This window comes from Lissotriton helveticus, chromosome 2_1 (assembly GCF_964261635.1).
Source record: "Lissotriton helveticus chromosome 2_1, aLisHel1.1, whole genome shotgun sequence".
NCBI lineage: Eukaryota > Metazoa > Chordata > Amphibia > Caudata > Salamandridae > Lissotriton > Lissotriton helveticus.
In genome coordinates, this window is record NC_136059.1 from 578,503,127 (window position 1) to 578,524,633 (window position 21,507).

The 21,507-nt window shown below is 43.8% G+C and overlaps 1 protein-coding gene across 3 annotated transcripts in view; it reads left to right on the forward strand.

Annotated features, from left to right (window-relative positions):
- LOC144819435 (uncharacterized) overlaps positions 1–21,507 on the forward strand; it is a 360,173-nt gene that overhangs the window by 9,131 nt on the left and 329,535 nt on the right. For all 3 annotated transcript variants that reach the window (XR_013607366.1, XM_078677326.1, XM_078677325.1), the window contains exon 2: positions 10,482–10,543. The gene's annotated coding sequence lies outside the window, so the exon portion shown is untranslated. The remainder of the gene's footprint in view (positions 1–10,481; positions 10,544–21,507) is intronic.

The window sequence follows — 21,507 nt, forward strand, 5'->3', positions numbered from 1 at the left end:
GTGAAAATCTTGGGCTCCGGTGTCAGTATGCAGGCTGGGGGTGGCATGACTCGATCCCACACATCCAAGAGCAAAAGCGCCTCCTCCAGTCCCCTCAGGCCGCTACAGCCTTGAAGATCGAAAAGACAGTATGTGCAGGGACAGCCATGCAGCACACAGCATCCTAGAGGTAAAATACCCCACTCCGCACTAGTCAATCAATCTTCAGGGCAGACTCCGGAGCTCTCAATTCCTCGAGCCAAGAAAACACTGTACAACAGTGCGGTGCCAGATAAGTCCGGGTCACTTGAAGTAGCGGGGCCATCCGAACCGCGCTTCTGGGAAAGCGCGGAAAATATGCAAAGACCTCCTTCCCAACAGAGAAAGGTGGAGGCCAGAGGGGGTTAGCAGAAAAACACTTTATTTCACGGATGCATCAGTTGAGTGGCGGCGAATGCATCTCGGCAGTCTCAAGCCTTATTCAGCGCCCTCCACTCCCGATAGTCCAGCAATGAACCCTGTAGATCTACTCCACCTGAAGTAATGGTGACGACACATAGCTCCTTCCCTAGCAGTCAGCTCACCTGTTGGAGATCGTAGCAAATATTCGAACTTCAACTCCCAACATGCATCATGCTTATGCATGTGGGTCGGTGGTGTGGGGGGGTGAAAATCTTGGGCTCCGATGTCAGTATGCCGGCTGGGGGTGGCATGACTCGATCCCACACATCCAAGAGCAAAAGCGCCTCCTCCAGTCCCCTCGGGCCGCTACAGCCTTGAAGATCGAAAAGACAGTATGTGCAGGGACAGCCATGTAGCACAGAACATCCTAGAGGTATATTTATATATATATATATATATATATATTCCAGCTCCAACCGTCCCTCAATCCAAGGAAAACGATCACGCACTCACGGGGGTATAGATGCTCAATTAATTTATTTATCGGCTTTATCCAACAAACAGACATACGCGTTTCGGACTGTAAGTCCTTCGTCAGTGTCAATGCATGCAGTGTTACCCAGCATATTATATGCAGACTTCACTTCCTGTCACATGTGATGGGAAAACAGACACCATTACATACAGAGTAAATGGAGCGGCCATTTCTAAGTGGGTACTTAACATGCATAGTTCTATTTGCACCATGCAAGTTTGACCCTTGATTTATACTGATTCCTACATTCACTTAATAGCAGTGAATAATACAATCTCGCCGTGGATCGGCAAATCACGGAATCCAGCGAATCCTATTTACAGGGTATTTACATAAATTACAACATACCAAATCAAATTTATGATCGGAGTCCCATTGCACCATGGGTTGCTTGTAAATCATCATTATTTGCATTTCATACAAAAACAAACCCAAGTCGGTCACAAATCACAAAGATCTCGCCGTGTATCGGCATGTCACCGACTATGGCAAAGCAAAAACAATCTAGATCAAGCCAAATTAGCATTATGAACAATATATACAATATATCCAAGTTCATCCCTTGTGGTCATCATTACATGTTACATTTTTCTATACCATTTGAAGGGGAACAAGAGGAAAAGTATGGAGGAAGAGGGTATGTTAACGGTGGGGGGAAAAATAATTAATTAATTAATTAGGCAAGTGGGAGAAAACAAACAAAAGAAGAGAGATTGAAAAACAATTAGTATTGAAAGTACGCCGAGATAGAGGAAATACAAATTAGGCAGAGATGATCTGACTAAGGCTGCAAATGACACATGTACCATACATGTATAGGAAAGACAACACAGAGCGAATAATCATTGGCAAATGTAACTGCAGGTTCCAAAGTTCACATTTCATCCTAAAACTCCTGCATGTATACACTGGCAACGCTCTATTCAGAAAGGGGAGTGCCTAGAGTCTTAGACTATTTGCCCAGATGCACACCTAATTCCTCTCCAATATTTAAGCCCCCAGGCTGTTTCGTCTGCATGTCGATTATGTGATGTGATTCTAGTCTACGTAGACGTGTAAGTCTATCCCCACCTCTGGGGTTAAGGGGGACATGATCTATTCCGAAATATTGTAGAAGTTCTCGATTGCTCTGGTGCGATTGGGCAAAATGTCTCGCCACAGGGTATGTTATGTCCTTGTTCATAATGGCCCGTTGATGTTCTAAGACACGCCTTTTAACCCCATTTATTGTACTCCCTATATATTTGTGCCCGCAAGGACACAAAAGGCAGTACACCACATATGGTGTTGTACAGGTTATAACATGCTTGATCTTCTTTGGTTGTTTCAGGCCTGGGACAGAATAAGAGAGAATTCTCCGGCTGTTTTCACATGCGCGGCATTTCCCGCAAGGAAAAAATCCAGCCATGTCTCGCAATGTACCCTGTCCAGAAATTTTCATGGGTGTTAGATGACTCTGTACCACCATATCCTTGATGGAACGTGATTTCCGGAAAGTGATCAGTGGTCTCTCCGGCACATCACTCCCAATCACCGGATCAGTTCGCAATATATGCCAACTCTTGTTAAGCATCCCTCTGAGGGCATTCGCTCCCTCTGAGTAAGTGGTGATCATTCTGAATTTGTTAATCTTTTCGCTGTCTCCCTTTCTTTTAGAATCGCACGTTAGGAGATGTCGCCTGGGGATCCTAGATACTTTGTTCAAGGTTAAATCTAACAATTCTGGATCATACCCTCTCATGCGAAATCTCCGCGTGCACTCGTTTGCAGCTATTGTAAAGTCCTCCTCACGGGAACAGTTACGTCTCAGCCTTAGTAACTCGCCGTATGGAATACTTTTTACTAGGCTGGGTGGATGACTACTCTTGGCGTGGAGGATACTGTTTCCTGCAGTGGGTTTTCTGTAGAGGGTAGTTTGTAATTTTTCATCCTCTACGAAAACTTTAAGATCTAAGTAGTGAACTTCCTCGCTACTCACATCAGCAGTAAAAATCAGACACAGATCATTATTATTCAGATCCCTGATAAAATTGTTAGCTTCCATGGAGGAGCCCCTCCACACCACAAACAAGTCGTCAATATAACGACGCCACACCGCAATATTATCCGCCCATTTGCTGTTTTCCCCGGCAATGGCCACCTGCTCCTCCCACCAGCCCACGAAGAGATTCGCGTAGCTGGGGGCGAAGCAGGTTCCCATGGCGGTCCCCGAGATTTGTTTAAACAGGGTGTCCTGAAATAAAAATATATTATTCTGCAGACAGAATTCCAGCATTTCGATTAGCATCACACCATGCTCCCTGTATTTACCGGGTCTCTTCTCAAGAAAATACTTGACAGCCTTCTGTTGTAAAGGAATAGAAGACCACAGGTACAGGTAAGCTTTAGATAAGCTTTATTGCAGCACAGACGGTAACACTTACACTTGTGTGAAGATTTCGTGTTTCTAAGCGTGAGCGCGAATGTCTTCTGTTCTCCGGCGTGTAGCCAGGGTAACAGTAATGGCGTCAAAATGGTCGCACACCCGTGAGCAAATTAACCTTAGATAAGCTTTATTGCAGCACAGAGATAGTAGGTCAGCTCCTCGTCCAACCAGAGCTCCAACTGCCAACCAGGCGAAGGAGCGCTCCAGAATACAGAACACAAGGGGAGATCTAGAATGTTAGCCCAAGGAAGGAGCAAAGCACTGTACAACACCTTCACCCCCAGATCGTGCCTTATGCAGGTGTAGAGGCTCGTGATATCGAGAGTAATGAGCAAGAAAGATTTATCCCAAGTAATGTGTTCAATCTGTTCTATGAAATGTTTCGTATCTCTCACGTATGATTTCAAATTCACCACAAATTCAGCTAAGAAGTAGTCAATATAACTGGATAGATTCTCCGTGAGTCCACCTTTGGATGAGACGATTGGTCGTCCGGGCGGATTGGTTATGTCTTTGTGCACTTTTGGGAGCTGGTAGAACGTGGGAGTGATTGGTTCAGGATTCCGCAGGAATAGAAACTCATCCATGTCCAGCATGGACTTGTTCCGCCATTTCGTTAGGAGATCATGATATGCCTTTATACTGCCTTCATACTCCCTCACATCAGTAATGATATAATTTTCTGGATTTTGCAATTGGCGGAGGGATTCCTTGCAGTACTGTTCTCTTGATAGCAGGACGATATTACCGCCCTTGTCAGATGGCTTCAATACCATTTTCTCATTTTTCTTGATATTATCCAGGGCGGATTGTTGTTCTATGGTTAGATTATGTTTCTGTTTCACATTCCACTTTTTACTGTTGTCCATTCTGTAATGTACCAGATCCTGTATCACTGCCTCTGAAAAAGTATCTATTGCATCAAAAGGCATCTGAGGAATAAACTGTGAGACAGCTCGGAAGTTAGTTTGTGGTGATTCCTGCTCAATGCCTATTGCTGTCTCAGTTGTTTGTGTTTGTTCCTCTCTTAGGTCTTGTAGTACCTGGACAGAGCGTAAGTCTCTCACAGTTAGGATGTCAGTGGGTTGTATGGTAGTTTTCTTTTTCTTCTTGGTTTTGTGATGCGATTCACCATCGCTAGGTTTCATCTTGTGGAACTTGTGTAGCTTCATTTTTCTTACAAGTTTAAAAAGGTCGATTCTTGTCTGTGTGAATTCCAGTCTTTCACTCGGGCAGAAAGTGAGGCCCAATTGCAGGGTGTCTTTCTCAACATTCGATAGGTCTTTATCAGTGAGATTTATTATTGTTAGATTATCATCACAATCTACCACCTGTTGCCCTTCTTGCGGGTGTTGTAACCTGCAGTTTTGCCTCTTCCTCTTCCTCTGCCAACCGCCCCTTCTTGTACATCGTCGTCGTCTGGGGGTTTGCTCTTTCCCCCTCTCAGCCACGTTTTTTTGATTAGGTTGAATTCCAAGTGAAAAGGATTCTTCCGCACTTGGCTCATTGTTCCCAGATTTTCTTCCCCAGAGGGCTCCTCATCTGTGGCACTCGACTCTGAAGTAACTAGTTCCACCGTTGGTTCCGCCATTTGCTTTTTGCTTTTGTCCTTCATGGCGGCTCTGGCACCATCGTATTTCTTAGAAAACGTTAATACTCTCCCTTGACTGTAGTCACGTTCGTCCCTTTCGAACTTTTCTTTTTTTCTAGATCTTATTTTAAGTTCGTATTTCATAAGTCTCTTCTTCATTTCATCCCTCAGTTGCTGTATTTTTATTTGGTCCTCCTCTTTTGAGAGGTCTCTCTCCAAGGATGCGATTTCTTCTAGGGCTTTCTTTCGGTCGCTCCATGCAAACTTGACTAATAAGTCCAACATTGCCTTGCAGGACGCAGCCATCAATTCTGCCCATTGTTCCAGTAATATGGGGTCTGGATTTTCGTATGCCGGAACAATATAGATCCGGAGCCCCCTCGGAACCCTATCAACATCCATGTAATTTTGGAGGGAGGTGGCCTCCCACCATTTTCTGATCTCCTTCTCGCTGCTGCGTTCAAGCTTGTTTAATAAAACAGTCAGGGCGTCCGAAGATTTCATCCCAGCACCTCCTCTCATCGGCATTGCCTGCGCAGTGGGTGCACGTTTTTTAAAGATGTCTAACGGCGCCTCGCGGCGATCCGTTTCGTCACACATCAGTTGGAGATTGGAAATTAAACTAAACTTTTTGCCGATGCGGGACAGTGAACCGCATTCAAATGAGCTATTCCCCCTCGCCCTGCTCAGCTCACAGTCTTGTGTATATACAACGGAGGGACTCACGTTTTGTTTGTCGCTCTTCCTCGCGACCCGTGTAATACGTCTCCTCCTTTGCTGCGTTATCGCGGTGCCCCGGTACACATTTCAAACAGCTCCTGGGTGTACCAAAATCCCGAGGCACTCGCGGGCGGGTGCCGTTTTCGCGCGTGGTACCAGCGCGTCAATATTCCAGCTCCAACCGTCCCTCAATCCAAGGAAAACGTGTGGGAGGTGAAAATCTTGGGCTCCGGTGTCAGTATGCAGGCTGGGGGTGGCATGACTCGATCCCACACATCCAAGAGCAAAAGCGCCTCCTCCAGTCCCCTCGGGCCTCTACAGCCTTGAAGATCGAAAAGACAGTATGTGCAGGGACAGTCATGCAGCACATAACATCCTAGAGGTAAAATACCCCACTCCGCACTAGTCAATCAATCTTCAGGGCGGACTCCGGAGCGCTCGATCCCTCGAGCCAAGAAAACACTGTACAACAGTGCGGTGCCAGATAAGTCCGGGTCACTTGAAGTAGCGGGGCCATCCGAACCGCGCTTCTGGGAAAGCGCGGAAAATATGCAAAGACCTCCTTCCCAACAGAGAAAGGTGGAGGCCAGAGGGGGTTAGCAGAAAAACACTTTATTTCACGGATGCATCAGTTGAGTGGCGGCGAATGCATCTCGGCAGTCTCAAGCCTTATTCAGCGCCCTCCACTCCCGATAGTCCAGCAATGAACCCTGTAGATCTACTCCACCTGAAGTAATGGTGACGACACATAGCTCCTTCCCTAGCAGTCAGCTCACCTGTTGGAGATCGTAGCAAATATTCGAACTTCAACTCCCAACATGCATCATGCTTATGCATGTGGGTCGGTGGTGTGGGGGGTGAAAATCTTGGGCTCCGATGTCAGTATGCAGGCTGGGGGTGGCATGACTCGATCCCACACATACAAGAGCAAAAGCGCCTCCTCCAGTCCCCTCAGGCCGCTACAGCCTTGAAGATCGAAAAGACAGTATGTGCAGGGACAGCCATGTAGCACAGAACATCCTAGAGGTATATATATATATATATATATATATATATATATATATATATATATATATATATATATATATATATATATATATATATATATATATATATATATATATATATATGTATATATGTATATATAGATAGATGTATTTATAGACAGACAGATAGATAGATAGATAGATAGATAGATAGATAGATAGATAGATAGATAGATAGATAGATAGATAGATAGATAGATAGACAGATAGACAGATAGATAGACAGATAGACAGATAGACAGATAGACAGATAGATAGATAGATAGATAGATAGATAGATAGATAGATAGATAGATAGATAGATAGATAGATAGATAGATAGATAGATAGATAGATAGATAGATAGATGGATGGTGTGGGCATGGGTGGATGGATGAATGAATGGATGGATAGATGGATGGATGGATGGATGGATGGATGGATAGATAGATAGATAGATAGATAGATAGATAGATAGATAGATAGATAGATAGATAGATAGATAGATAGATAGATAGATACTATTTGTCTTTGCAAATGTACATATATGTGGATGTGGTAAAAGAAAATCTATGCATATTTACTGTTCGATATTTTTGTTCCCATTATTTTATTTTGGCTACCATATTAAAGTAGAAAGATATTCCATACTTCAGTTTTTTTGACCACACACAGTAAGAGCACATCTAAAGCATGACATCATTCCGGAATTGTGTACGCATGTGTTACAGTTGTTACAGGAGGTTGCATCAGACTCATTGAACACTTTTTTCTATAAGAGAGCCTCTGCTGACACAATACATTTCCATACATTACTTTACTGTTTACGAATGCAGAATGCATGTTGAGAATAAATAGCGTTTAAAAAGATGCAATTTTGAATGAGGATTGAAAGTTTTTAATGCAGCATGTGGGCTGCGTTATTAAGCAACACATATTATATTTCTGGAAACAATAAGCATGTTTATTGGAGAAATTCCCTCAAAACTAGATTTGCAGATTTCACAGTCAGCAGACGCCTGGCTGACTACCAACACCGAGGAGTTATGTTTACTCCAGGGTATAAATTAGTTCTGTATAATCTATACAATGCCAATTCTCACATCAAGCTTACAAGCATCAAGCACAGCCTGGTTGCCAAGATGTACAGCTTTCGGAGAGCACAGTTGGAAAAAAATATCCTCAATGAGACAAAGTAAAGGAAATATTGTTTAAAAAACAGAGAACACAATACACACGAGAAAAGACCCTTGTCAATCCACTTTCTCCCAACTTCCATCTACCTGTTTAAATATGCTGCTTGTTTCTAACTAAAAATAGCCGTAATTAAACAAAAATAAGGTTGTATATTACTTTCCTATTCTTAAACTAGTTTGGAAATTCATTTTGGAAATCTATAATTCCTTTAAGGGGGAAATTCACTTTGGAAAATCTATAATTCCTTTAAGGTGGCCTGGGTGAATTATTTAACAAAAAAGCTAAACTTCGTGTGCTTTACTTCATTTCAAAATACTCACTCCACATATATATATATATTGCTATCAAATACCACTAGAGATTTAGAAAAAAATTACTTGGCTTTTAATATATTATATTTTGTATGTCATTAAAAAAGATTTCTCCACATCAGAGCATCACATCTAAAATAAATATTAAAACTACCATGTGCATCAATAGTATGGTGCTCTGATGCTCTCATTCATATCACTTTTGAAAGAGCTTCACTACTACATCATATTTTGATTGACAGTCATCAACGATCTCTTTTATCAACATCTCTTCCCAGTCGATTCCTCCATCACTAATCTCGGTACAAAACCAGGAACATCCACTGTTGATTATTTCACCGCCAATGAACTAGTGTATGTGAGGTACTGAGTAGATGTGTCTGTCTGCACGTGTTTCCCCTATATGATTGATGTACATTGTAATCGTAATGTTTTTTAGATATTCGATGTTCTTTTGTGGAAAAAACTTTTTTAATGATACACGAAGTATAACATATTATAGGTCACGTATTTTTTCTAAATCTCTTGTAGGATATGAGTATATCCTTGTCAAAACTCTAGAGGTATTTCATTGTATAAGTTGTCAGTTTGATATGTATGTGGAGTATTTCAAAATGACGTAAAGTACACAGGGGAATTTTAAGTTTTTTTCTTTGTTAGAACTCTGTACCCTTGGTGTGTGAGGAGTTACTCTCTATTTTCATCACTGGATGAATTGTTTGCATTTTCCTACATTGTGTTTCTTGTACAGGTGGTTTGTGGTGTTTCCCCAGTGTACAGTCTGCAGTGACCACTTGACACCTGCAAGCCAAGCCTTGCTAGCAAGAGTTTCAGGGGCATATTTCCTAGAAAATGTTGGCGCGCGGAGCTGTGCCAAATTTTGCAGTGCTGCGCTCCGTAATTTTCAAAAAGCAGGAATGTGCCATATATACAAGTATACAGCGCACTCTTGTGTTTTCCCTAGCACTGGTGCTAAATTTAGGTGTCTGGCACATAAACAATCAAAATGCAGCAAATGAAGAAAAAGCAAAAATGAGAAGAAATACAAGTATTTCTCCTCGTTTCGCCATTCTAATGCTTGCTCTTGCATTGCGTTTGATTTTGGTGCTGCCTTAGATTTACAGATCCTTTTAAATCTAGGGCAGCTTCAAAAGCAATGGGTGCTGTGGTGAAATGCACACAGCAATACCAATGGCTCACCCCTTCCATGCTAAGTGTAATGTAAAGGGGACTTTTACAAGGCAGTGTTAAGCCACAGATAGTGGCTTAACGCTTCTTTGTTAATATGGAGAAGGGCAAATCACCTCTAGGACGTAGCTAAAAGTGACATTCTGATGGTGATATCCCCTTGTAAATATGCCCCTCAGTATTTATCTGAGGCTTTTGTAGATGTCTATAGTTTTGTGGGTTTACACTGGTCATGTATTGTATTGCATGGTAACATTTGTTTAGTGCTTTATACAGGGACATAACTCAGGCCCCTGCAGATCCTGTTGCTTACGGGAGTCTGCAACACTTTAGGTGGCTCTCAGCCCTTCAGGATGCCCCCATACAGCCCAAAGCCAATGAACATCTCTGAGATAGTGGTCTTAGAAGCCCCTCCTTACATTCTGCAGTGGGGCTGAGGCCCATCATTTTGCATTACACCACTGACTTTGTACCATTGTTATGGTTCTGAAGCACTCTCCTAGGTGGTTGGCATAGCAGGCTACCACGTTGATGTGTACGATTTATCGGATGGCCTATACTGGAAGCTGTGAGTGTGGTGTGTGAGGTTTGAAAGTGTGCTACAATTGCGTCAGGTCTAACTTGTAGTTGCACCTGGGTATGAAGAGGGCGTTAGGGAGTAGATTAATCTGTTTAAAGTGTTTTTATCTTTCTATAATACCTATTGATTTTGTTGGTATAGGAATGTCCTCTGCATGATGTACAGATGTGTCCCCTGCCCTTCTTGTCAGAACTGTACATACGTGTGATCCAGATGTTTTACTTTTTGTCATGCTGTACACTAATCCCATGTGTGTGCATTGACAATGACATGTTCTGGGCTTTATCCTGAACCGGAAGGCTTCCCAAATGCACACTTATCATTACAGAGGACTAGCATCCCGGTTGTTGGTTTCATGCATGGCGCTAGATGGTGGCAGCTTATCATAGTTGATGAATTATAGTGACAGGTCTTTTTACCTGTGAGATGTGCATGCATGTTTTACCATCCGAAGCCGTTCTTTCTTCTAAACAATAGCAACAGGTGGCAGCGCTCCCCTCAACGTGCGTTTTCTTTTACATGTTTCAGAGATCTGTGACCAGAACACTGAGAGAAGCCCATTTATAAAGATTCATGAATAAAGAAAACAGGTAGGCGAATCTGAGTAATTTCTTTTGTCTCCCGACCACGATGAACCTACAACCAAGACATAGGCTTAGTGCATTTCTTTTTTTTGTTCACAGAATATTATTCAATCATTCCATTCCAAAAATCTTTATTTCGATCACAAGATCATAAAAGATATACATAACCACACAATTTTTGTTAAAAAAATTACAGAATATTTCATTTTATAGTTAAAAACGGATTAAACAAGAATAGTGATCAAAATAGATGGTAGTGTGCTGAAGATTCATGTCTGGCAGGAGTCACCAAGTCTCTTAATGCAGCGATTTCGGGCATACCACATTGCAGTTAAGAATTTAGATAGAGCGAATACAGTAGTTGGGGATAAATCTGTCTTTAAAATTCTGTAGGCGGGAAAAAATGTTCTGAATCCCATATTTTTAAGTAAAGATACAAGCCAGTGTTTCCTACTTTTCTCATAGGCTCGACAGAAGAAGACCACATGCACATCGTTCTCCCTTGTGTGGCCGCATGTGGGACAGATTTCTGGTGTAGGGGGGCAAGACCATGATGCGGTGAAGGATGCCAGGGGAAGAGTCCCATATCTCCATTGCAGGAATAATTTCCTAGTTAGTACCGGAGTCATGGCATCTAGGACACTTTCCTGAAGGTAGGAGTCTTTAGTTTTTATAAATTGATTGGTCAGTGATCCATCACGGGTGCCTTTGGCAGCTCGGGCGAGCATTAGATGGTAGTAGGCTCTAGATAGCACCTTTCTGGGGGTCCTGTTGCTTGTGTTTGCTGGATCCGACCATAGTTCAGGAAGACCAATTGCCTCGGAAGTAATCTTAATATAGTTCAACCAAGGTGTTCTGAAGGCATTGGGCAACAATAGGAATTCCTTTAGCTCCGCTCTGTAAGTTGAAAGATCTGGGCTGCTCCATAGGCGTCGCCAGAATACAAGTGGTTTGAGCCCCAGCTCCTCCGATATCGGCCGCAGGCCCATGTCCAGCCTTAGGGTGTGGTAAATAAATAAATAATACCCTATTTTTGAATGTATAAATGAATAACAGATAGCTCAATAAATAAGAGCCAAAATTCGAGGTAGTAGGAGTTTCGCAGGTTTATTACAGCATAAGGGACAGGAACAGGACAACCTGCATAGGAATAGGATGGCAGGGCCCAGCAGCGCTGCTGGTGTCAGGATCGGGACAAGGGAAAGGGAAGGAATAACTTTTTAATAACAGTGCATGAGCATATATACATAACGCAAACACATAGCATTACATTGCAATAGGCGTAGCAGTGGGTGGAGCAGAAGGTGTGACGCGTAGCAGTCGCGAAAGATAAGGGTGAAAAAGAGGTGTAACGGGGCGTATACATGGACATGAGATGCAAACGTAACAGAATATGTCATGAATGGGGCGGAAACCATGGAGGGGGCTACCTGAGGAGCCGGGACCTCTAACCTGATGGTGCGCGCAAACTAGCAATGACGTATCACTAGGAGAAGCTGGGGGCTATGAACTCTGTGCTAGGAGCAGAGACTGAAGTCTGGAGAGTCAGGGCGACATGTACCTAAACAGTATCTAGTATCTGATGTTTAGAGAACATGTTGATATAAACTAGAAGTTAGGAGGGGAAAGGCTAACTTGATTCTAAGACTGGACCATGCATTATTCTACATGTAGTATAATGTAGTACGTGATGAAGAATATTAAATGACCATTAAATGCAGTATTTCTCTAACGTGGAGACGTGAAGGCTAGACAATGACGGAAACTATTGATGCGATTCAGTAGTTTAGGAATGCAGAGAAGGAGGACTGAACTGATAACTGGAATCATAACATATTCTTGGCAGACTCAGAGGCTGAGCCGGGCACTGCGAGGCAGGAAGTAAGTGAAGGGTCGAGGATACAGGTGGGGGCTGGATGGCTCCTCAGCGAGGCTTCAGGAGACAGGAGCTGAATCTGGTGTCCAGGCCCTTTTGAGGCCTAGAAACGGGGACTTTATAATAGAATAACGTGCACACTGAGAAACGTGGCAACGTAGCTTTACATAGGCCTGATATACGTAGTATTCACGAGAACTGGAAACTGGCATGCTAGAGGTGGACACAACTGTAATTGCGTCATTAATCGAACATGGGGAATGCATATGCATATTTAATCATGCACACATAACATATGATGGATGACACGTAGGGACACAGAACATGGCAAAATCTACTTTTCCACATTCCCTCCTTGTCACTACGTTTCCATCAGGAAACATCAATTTTCATGATACCGTCTATCATTTCATACAGTATCATTTGCTCGTCTCGAATTATCCTGGAACGGGATTTAGAACGGGGCTTGGGACTAGGAATACAAGAGGTAGCACAAATGCCGCAAATCGCAGGGCCACATTGTATACAGAGGCAGCAGCTAAATATGATCGCTACTGCAATACCTAGAAAGGACAATATTTTCCATCCCCATGCGGAAATTATATTCCAGAACCAACCGGACCATGTCCAGGTGCCTGGATCTTGGTGTAACAGATGGGCAATTTTATGGAGTCTGGTTATAGCTGAATAAACAGACGGCGCGTTATTTGGAATGAAAATGCAGCAACTAGATCCGATGACTCTACAGGCCCCGCCCCTATCGGCCAGTATGACGTCAAGGACGAGACGATTCTGTAAAACGACAAATCTCATAGCAGATTGCTCTTCTGTTAAGTTACCTAGAGCAGAAGCAGTCTCATTTACTACAGCTTCAAGGGTTCTGGTTAACCTACGGATTAGCTTACTATTCTGGATAGGTCCTATAAAGAAAAAGAAACCTCTGTTGAAATCTGTATACTGTTCTAGAGCAGTTTCAGTATAATCGACAATTGGGGACTCCCTTCTATGTCTAATGTGTACTAGATGTGTATTTCTATGATAATCAGGTGGGGCTAGGAAAACTGGTGGCAGTAGGAAGGCAATGTAACAGGTTCCCTCCCAATCGAGGGGCAGACGAACATATGCAGTTTGACCACAAATAAAATAAGAATGACGTGATGCTTTGAAAATAGATTTCCCACTGTCACTATACTTGACAATAGTAGTACAATCACTATGTCCTACATGTACGGAACCCTTATTTCGGACACATAATTCGCCTCTGACTGGCAGTACTGAAATAGCAGGTAAGTCTGGAGTAGTATCAGACTGAACATTCAGGACCATGAAATTCGACGAATAATTACCTAGATTATACACTTCATTTTCTAGATCTAAACCTGTTCTGTGGGGGAGACCTTGCTTGTCTGGAAAACATGTACTGTTAAGAAAAGACATATCTGTTGAGGATGACGTTAACGTGGACCATGCTCCACACGAACCATTATATGAAAATGGATAAGGAAAAAGTGGCAGAACTCCCTTCGGTGTCTGGAAAGGGGGGAGTCGACCACACACCCAACAATTAGTGGCATTGCTGGTCTGGTGTGAGTAATGTAACATGCGGATGAATGAGTTATTTCGCATAGCGAGGCGGTAAGAGAGTTCATGAGGAGGCAGATCACTAAACGTGTGCTCTACTGTAACATTAGCAGACTTATTCACATGAGGAACTGGAAGATACAAGAAAAATGCATAACTGGTGCAGGAAATCATAATGCTGAGAAACAATATGAAACATAGAAAAACGATACATCGGATTGAGTTTTGACTAACTCTCTCACTATGGGGGTCTATTTTATACATGTCAGAAACAGTCTAACCGTTTCACCTAGGGGAGGACTTAGACAATCAAACTGACTGACTTATTTTACTAGACCGGAGTTTTAGCTTGTACTCCTGCTGCGGAGTTTTCTCTAACAGGGGAGGGGTTGTAACAATGTCATTTGCGGAACAGTCCTTGAGAACAATGCTTTGGCAATCCTTCAAATCCTGGGAAATGTTCTTTAAGACGGGTTTCAGTCCATTAAAAAGTTTAATATGAGAAAGGTGTACCCAGCCTTTGCGTCCTTCCAACTTCACGGCTGTACGGGTGGTGAGGAGGACCTGTCGGGGCTCTTTCCAGCGAGGCTCCAGCGGACTTGATCTGTCAAAGTTGCGGACCATCACCATGGATCCTGGAACGATTTCATGCGGTGCCACCTCGGTATTGTCTGGAAATGCGGCAGCAACCTGTGAACGACATGAGTTGAGGGCAGACATCAAGGAAGCTAGGTAATCTGTCAGCATATTACTTGAAACATCGGTAATACTTCGGGGTCTAGGAGTACCCCACATGTTAGGGGGGCGGCCGAAAACGACCTCATACGGGGACAGACCTGATCTGGAATGTGCGACCATGCGCATATAAAATAAAGCGACTGGCAGAGCTACTAGCCAGTCCACACCTTTCTCTTTACACACTTTGGCAATTCGGATTTTCAGGGTCTGGTTATGTCTCTCTACGAGACCGGCTGCTTCAGGATGGCGTACACAATGGAACTTCCACTGGTACCCTAACAAAAGGGAAACATGCTTCATGAGTTCAGATGAGAATGGCTGGCCGTTGTCAGAATATACGACTCTAGGGAGTCCATAACGGGGGAAGAACTCACGAACCAACTGCTTGGCAGTGGTCGCGGCTGTGTAATCTGGGACTGGATATGCTTCTGTCCACCTGGACAAAGCGCATACAACTACAAGGACATACTTGAAACCTCTACATCGCTCCATCTGAATATAATCCATCTGGAGGACTTCAAAAGGGTGGTCAGGGGGCTGGAATCCACCTTGTTCCACCGGGACACTTTTACCTGGATTAAACTGACAACATATCATACAGGTACGGACCTTCTGCTTGGCTGCAGCTCGTAAATGCTTGTTGAACCAGATGTTCTGGATACTGTCTAACATAGCTTTTTCTCCTAAATGTGCTGGACTATGTACGGTATTAATAATGACTTGAACCATAGAGTCGGGGAGAAACCATGTGGCTCTACCCTTCGTTAACCATCCTTGATCTGTCTGGACCCCTCCTTGTTCGGACCATTTCTTGATTTCATCGGGAGTAACATGTAACTGGATATCTATGACATCTTGTGTAGGGTCCTTAACTGTCATACATGTAGTCGGATCTGGAGTATGTGTCTGTGTCGGATTAACTTGAATGTCTGGAGTCTGTGCTGTAAGCTTGGCTGTGCGATCTGCTAGATCATTACCTTGGGAAATAATGTCAGTAACTTTCGTATGTGCTTTGCATTTCATGATAGCAATGGATGTCGGTAAATGTATTGCGTCTAACAGAGCTTGAATAAGGAGACCATGCTGAATCTTGGTTCCATGAGAAGTCATGAAACCTCTCTCCTGCCAGAGCACTCCGAAGTCGTGGACGACTCCAAATGCGTAGCGTGAATCTGTGTAAACATTAACTTTCAAGTTCTTGGCGTGTATGCAGGCTTGTGTCAGAGCAACTAGCTCTGCTGCTTGAGCGGACAGGGTGTCAATACGGTGTGTTTCAATAACTTCAGTGTCAGTAGTCACTGCATACGCGGCGACTAGTTCTCCTGTACTAGTTCTCATGCATGAACCATCCACATAAAGTGTCAGGTCGGGATCTGGTAACGGAGTATCTGTCAGATCTTGTCTTGGCTTTGTCGTAATGTTAACTACTTCCACACAGTCATGTGTGGCAGAATTCGAAGTAACTGATGGTAATAATGTAGCAGGATTCAGGATGTTGCAGCGTCTGATTTCTATGTGTGGCTGGAACAGTGTCAATTCATAACCTGTTAAACGTGCAATTGTCAAGTGCTGAGTTTGTGTTCGGTTTAAAAGAACTTCCACAGAGTGTGGAACTTGTACTGTCAAGGTATGTCCTAAGACTATGGAATCACTTTGTCTGATAGCTAGTGCTGTGGCTGCAACTGACTTGAGGCACGCAGGCAGAGCCTGGGCTACAGGATCTAATGTGCTCGAAAAATAAGCACAGGGCTTGTATTGTCCTGCTTGATCTTGTGTGAGAACAGATAATGCTGTACCTTCGCGTTCTGTAACGAAAAGTGTAAAAGGCTTACTGTAGTTCGGTGTAGCTAGAACTGGAGCTTGGCATAGGGCTTTCTTTAACTCATTGAAACTAAGTGTATGTTCAGATGTCCAAGGGAGGACAGTCGATACGGCTGCCTCCTGTGTCGTTAACTGTATCAGTGGCTTGGCTAGAAATGCATACTGGGGAATCCATTGTCTGCAGTAAGAAGTGAGGCCGATAAAAGCACGTACCTCCTTCTGGGTCTTGGGCTGAGGAAGACTCGCTATTAACTGGATACGGTCTGGTGTCAACTGCCTACCCCTCTTGGACAGCAAGTGTCCTAAGTATACCACTTGCTGGACACAGAATTGAAGCTTAGAAGGGGACACCTTGTGCCCCATCTCGGCTAGGAAATACAAGACTGTAAGGGATGCTTGCTCGCAAGCACGTTCAGAACGGGCTGTGATCAGTAGATCATCGACATACTGGAGCAGGGCAGTGTCAGTTGGCATGTGAATGTTGTCTAGTTGTCTCTTGAGTGCTTGACTGTAAATACTAGGACTTTCTGTGAAACCTTGAGGAGCTCGTGTAAACATATAGCTCCTTCCATTTAAACAAAATCCGAAAAGGAACTGGCTGTCTGGATGAATAGGAACACTGAAAAATGCGTTCTTGAGGTCTATGACAGTGAAGAACGTGGCTTCGGAATCAATGGCCGTTAATAGGGAAGAGATGTCTGGGACAACTGGGTACTGCGGAACAATACACTTATTAAGCTCTCGTAGGTCAATCACTAATCGATATACTGGGGGTGCATTTGGATCAGTACGTTTCGTGACTGGAATGATCGGAGAATTACATACATTGGAGTCAGTTTCTACAACCACTCCTTGAGCAATAAGCTCGTCAATAATTTTGGATAAGGCTGCTACAGCCTCAGGTGGCAATCTGTACTGTCTGATTCGTGGTAACACTACACCTGGCTTGAGAGTCACACGATAGGGTGTGATTTGCATGTAACCTACATCAGTTGGACCTTGCGCCCATAAGTGCTGCGGAACATTAGACAGTCTTGAATCAAAATCTCGTAATACATAGTGACCCTTAAAGTCACGTAGGAACAATCGTATTCCCTCTGGTGAACAGCATATAACTGCACCCAACTCTTTCAGTGTTTTAATGCCTAATAGATTTTCTGGACATGACTTAGTAAGTAACAGATCAGTAGTGCGGGACAATGGACCTACTTCTAGAGAAACTGGTTTTGAAATCTCATTTACGATAGGTTTTCCTGAAAATCCAAGGGAAACATTTCTTGAGCCTGAGAGCGGAGCCCCTGGAACTTCGGCGTGACTAATTGTGGTCCTACTTGCCCCTGTATCAATCAAAAACTTTCTGTCTTTCCCTAATACTTGACTGTGAACATAGGGACCTTCTTGATCTACAGGTATCTCGATGAGAGGCAAGCCTACCTCCCTCTCTAGGCTGTTTCATGAATACTGCTGGTACTCTGGATACTCAGACTGTGCATACTGGTACATCTGCTGTGTAACGTGCTGTGTTGCAGCAATAGGCTGCGGTGCTGTAACTGTCTGTGGTGCATTCTGTGGCTGAGGAATCTGTGAAGCTTGTTCTTGTCTAGGCGGACGTGGTCTTTCTTTAGTCTTACCAGTAGCTATGTTGTGTTTCAGAACTGCACACTCATTTATAAAATGACCTGGCTGTTTACAATAATTGCAGTTCCCTTTAACGGGAGCTGCAGGATGACTGGCTTGATTTGGACCCCTCTTCTGACTGTCTTGAGGAACAGATTGTGCAACTAGTACTTTCATCTTCGTGTCTTTCATACGTTTTCTCTCGTGTTCTTGCTCTTCTCTGATTCTATTCTGGTGGTATTGAAGCATCTGCAACATCTGGGACGGGGTATTAGCTTGCCAGGTACTTTCGACTTTCAAAACTCGATTTTTGATTTGTGGGCTTGAATTCTCGACTAATTTAGTAACGAAAAGGTGAGGGTATGACTCACTACTCGTCTTGAGGCCACTGTTGATGCTGAAACATTTTTCAAATCTAGAATAAAAATCACTAATATCCTCATCTTGCTTCTGTTTACAGGCTGAGATTGCATCCCAGTCTTCTTTTCTAGTTGTCAATAATCTGGGTAAAACTTGTATTAATAATTCCGGTAATTCTTTACATTTATCTCCAAGACCGGTACCTGGTACTCGTGCCTTATCTTCAGCTTCTAGAACTGCCCAATCGATCTTTTTCTCTCCCACCTCCCATTCTTTTTCCTTGAGCTTTTCATACACCCCTGCGGGCAGTAGAACCTTTAACATTTTAATTATATCTGGATACGTGTATTCTCCCATACGGAGCATGTCTTTTAATTCTCTATGGAACCCTGCTGGATCTTTGTCATGACAGGGAATTAATTTCTTCATCTCGAGGAGTTCCATCTTTGTAATCGGAGTGTAAACAAACACTCGTTCTAGTTCGCCACCCGTTCCTCTGACTGGGTGGACTTCTCGTAACGGATTCTGTCTCTCCATGTAAAATGGTTTACCTTCTGGGGGTGAGGCAGGAACAAAATGCGGGTTCAGAAACGTTCTATATTTGTGACGCTGTTCTAGAATGACACTAATTAAGTCGGTACCTAAACCTTTCCATCTATACTGGAGTAACTCGTTCAGGACATCATGTAACGAACCTGGATCAGAGTGTTGACCCTCATACAATGTAATGAGGTGCTGAATCATATACATACCCACCAGTCGCTGCTCGGCTGGGGGCATTTTCAGGAACATTTGTGCCACTATTTCGTCTGGAAAAGTGGTAGAATCAGTAGTCCATCGGACTGCTGATCGGGCTAGTTCTTGTTCATGCATAGTACTTAACTCACTGTAACCGATTCGTGATTTCAGAATGTGATCGGTAGCTTGGAATACTTGTTCTAGAGAACCTTGTTCTGGTGCTGGAGAATGAAAAATAGACTTGTGTTCTAGGCGTAAATGGCGATCTGGAAATCTAGATTTTCCTACATACGCTATTCTGGCGGGATTCTCGTCCTCTACCTCTTCAGTATCAGAGTTACTTTCTTTCTCGCTTACTTGTGCTGCTTTACGTTGTTCGTGTATCTTTATTATTTCTCTACGGATTTTCTTGTACATACTCTCCATAGCACCGACGGTCTTGTGCTTACCCTCGGCTATATTATCACTCCACCTTGTCAGGGTTCTCATTTCAGCCGGATCTTTAGACGGGTAATCTTGTTCTCTTATTAGACAATTGATCAGAAACTTTAATATCATGAGCTGGATCTCGGCTTTCCTTTGAGACATGGCCTCGCTAATACTTTCTGGATCATCCCCTGTACGGATGAAACGATATATTCTGTCTAGATCTTCTTTCATATTCGGTAAGGTGACTAGATACTCGGCCACCTTTCTTACGCGGAATGAATATAAAACCATATTATCCTCGCCTGGGACTGGATCATAGCCGCATTCGGCAAGGGATTTTCTTATTTCTGCTACAGTCTGATGTCTGGGCGTACGCTGTGACGCTTGTGCATGTAATTCGGCTGTCGTTAAACGCTTGTGTGGCGGCGGGGTTTGAGGAGTACCTCCCCCTGCGGCCCCTAAACTGGAGTCGTCTACTGAGGCTCTTCGTCCTGGCAGAGTGGGAAATGGAAATGTAGGCTGGACTTGTATGGCGGGCTGGACCGGGGGTACCGTAACAGGTACTCCGGTGTCTGGAGGAGCGGGAAGTGCCTGATTTACAGGGACTGGCGGAGCGCGAACAGGATTTGCATATTCTGGGACTGTGTCGTCCAAATAGGACGAAATAAAAATATCAGCTGCGGTCTGTTTGTGACGTAGCTTGGTCGGAACTAATGGTGGCGGGAAATTACTGGATGCCTCTGGGGTCGCTTTTGGCAAGCCCTCGGCAAAGAGAGGATACATACCCCTATTAAGGGCATGCCTCTGTCTGTCTGACTGTTCGGCTTTGACTTGTTCACCTATCTCGATTAGTTCTTTTTCTTGTGCTCGTTCTAAGGATTCTCTACTTAATTCTGACTTTCTGATTTCCTTTTCAGTTCTTTTATGAGCTTCTTTGCGCCATAACTCGATGGCATCTTTCTGTGACTGTCTGGCTTTCTTTTTCCATAATGCCTCTTCTACTCGCATGATGCACTCGGCATCCCATGTACCCGATACGGGCCATCTATACTTTCCTTCTAACTGTTTGGTATACTCTACCCATAAATCTAGATACAATATGGCACTTATGCCATGCTTCTGATACATAAAATGACCTGGACTGTCCCTAGGCGGAACTGGAACTGCTGCTTCCAGCAGACCCTTTCTAGTTTTTAACTGACGTAACTTGGAAAACAAGGGCATGACTGGACTGTAATCTAGACACAATACAATACACAATGAACACGATACTTATTCCCATTCATACCACGACATTAAAATACATGAAGAACATTTAAAAATAACAGTTCGAACAGAGTACTACCTGGAATACGGAACACAGAATACATGAATTTTCTCGAGAACAGAACTGACTAGAACAGGAACTAGATGCACTGCTGAAACAGTACGAAACTTACCGGTCTCATACAGAGACACGTCAGGACCCGCATCCACCGAAGTGGACACTTCGTTTGTGAGTCTGTGTACCACCAACCCACGGACCAGAGTCAATTAGATTGACCCTGTCTAGATACCACCCCAGTAACGGTACTCACCGGGCAGCAAGAACGGAAGGCCTCGGACTGGACTGGACTGCTACGGCGACGGACGACGAACTTCGGACTTCAGTTACGGGTGGACCTCCGGATACCTCGGACCTTGGACTCTCGGCTTGGGCTCTGGTCGGGACTCGCCGCGTTCCTCCACCGTCTCGTTTGGATGCTGGACCGCCTCCTCCGTCTCCTCCGTGGGCCTGAGGGATACTTGGAGCAGAAATATCTGCCGGTGC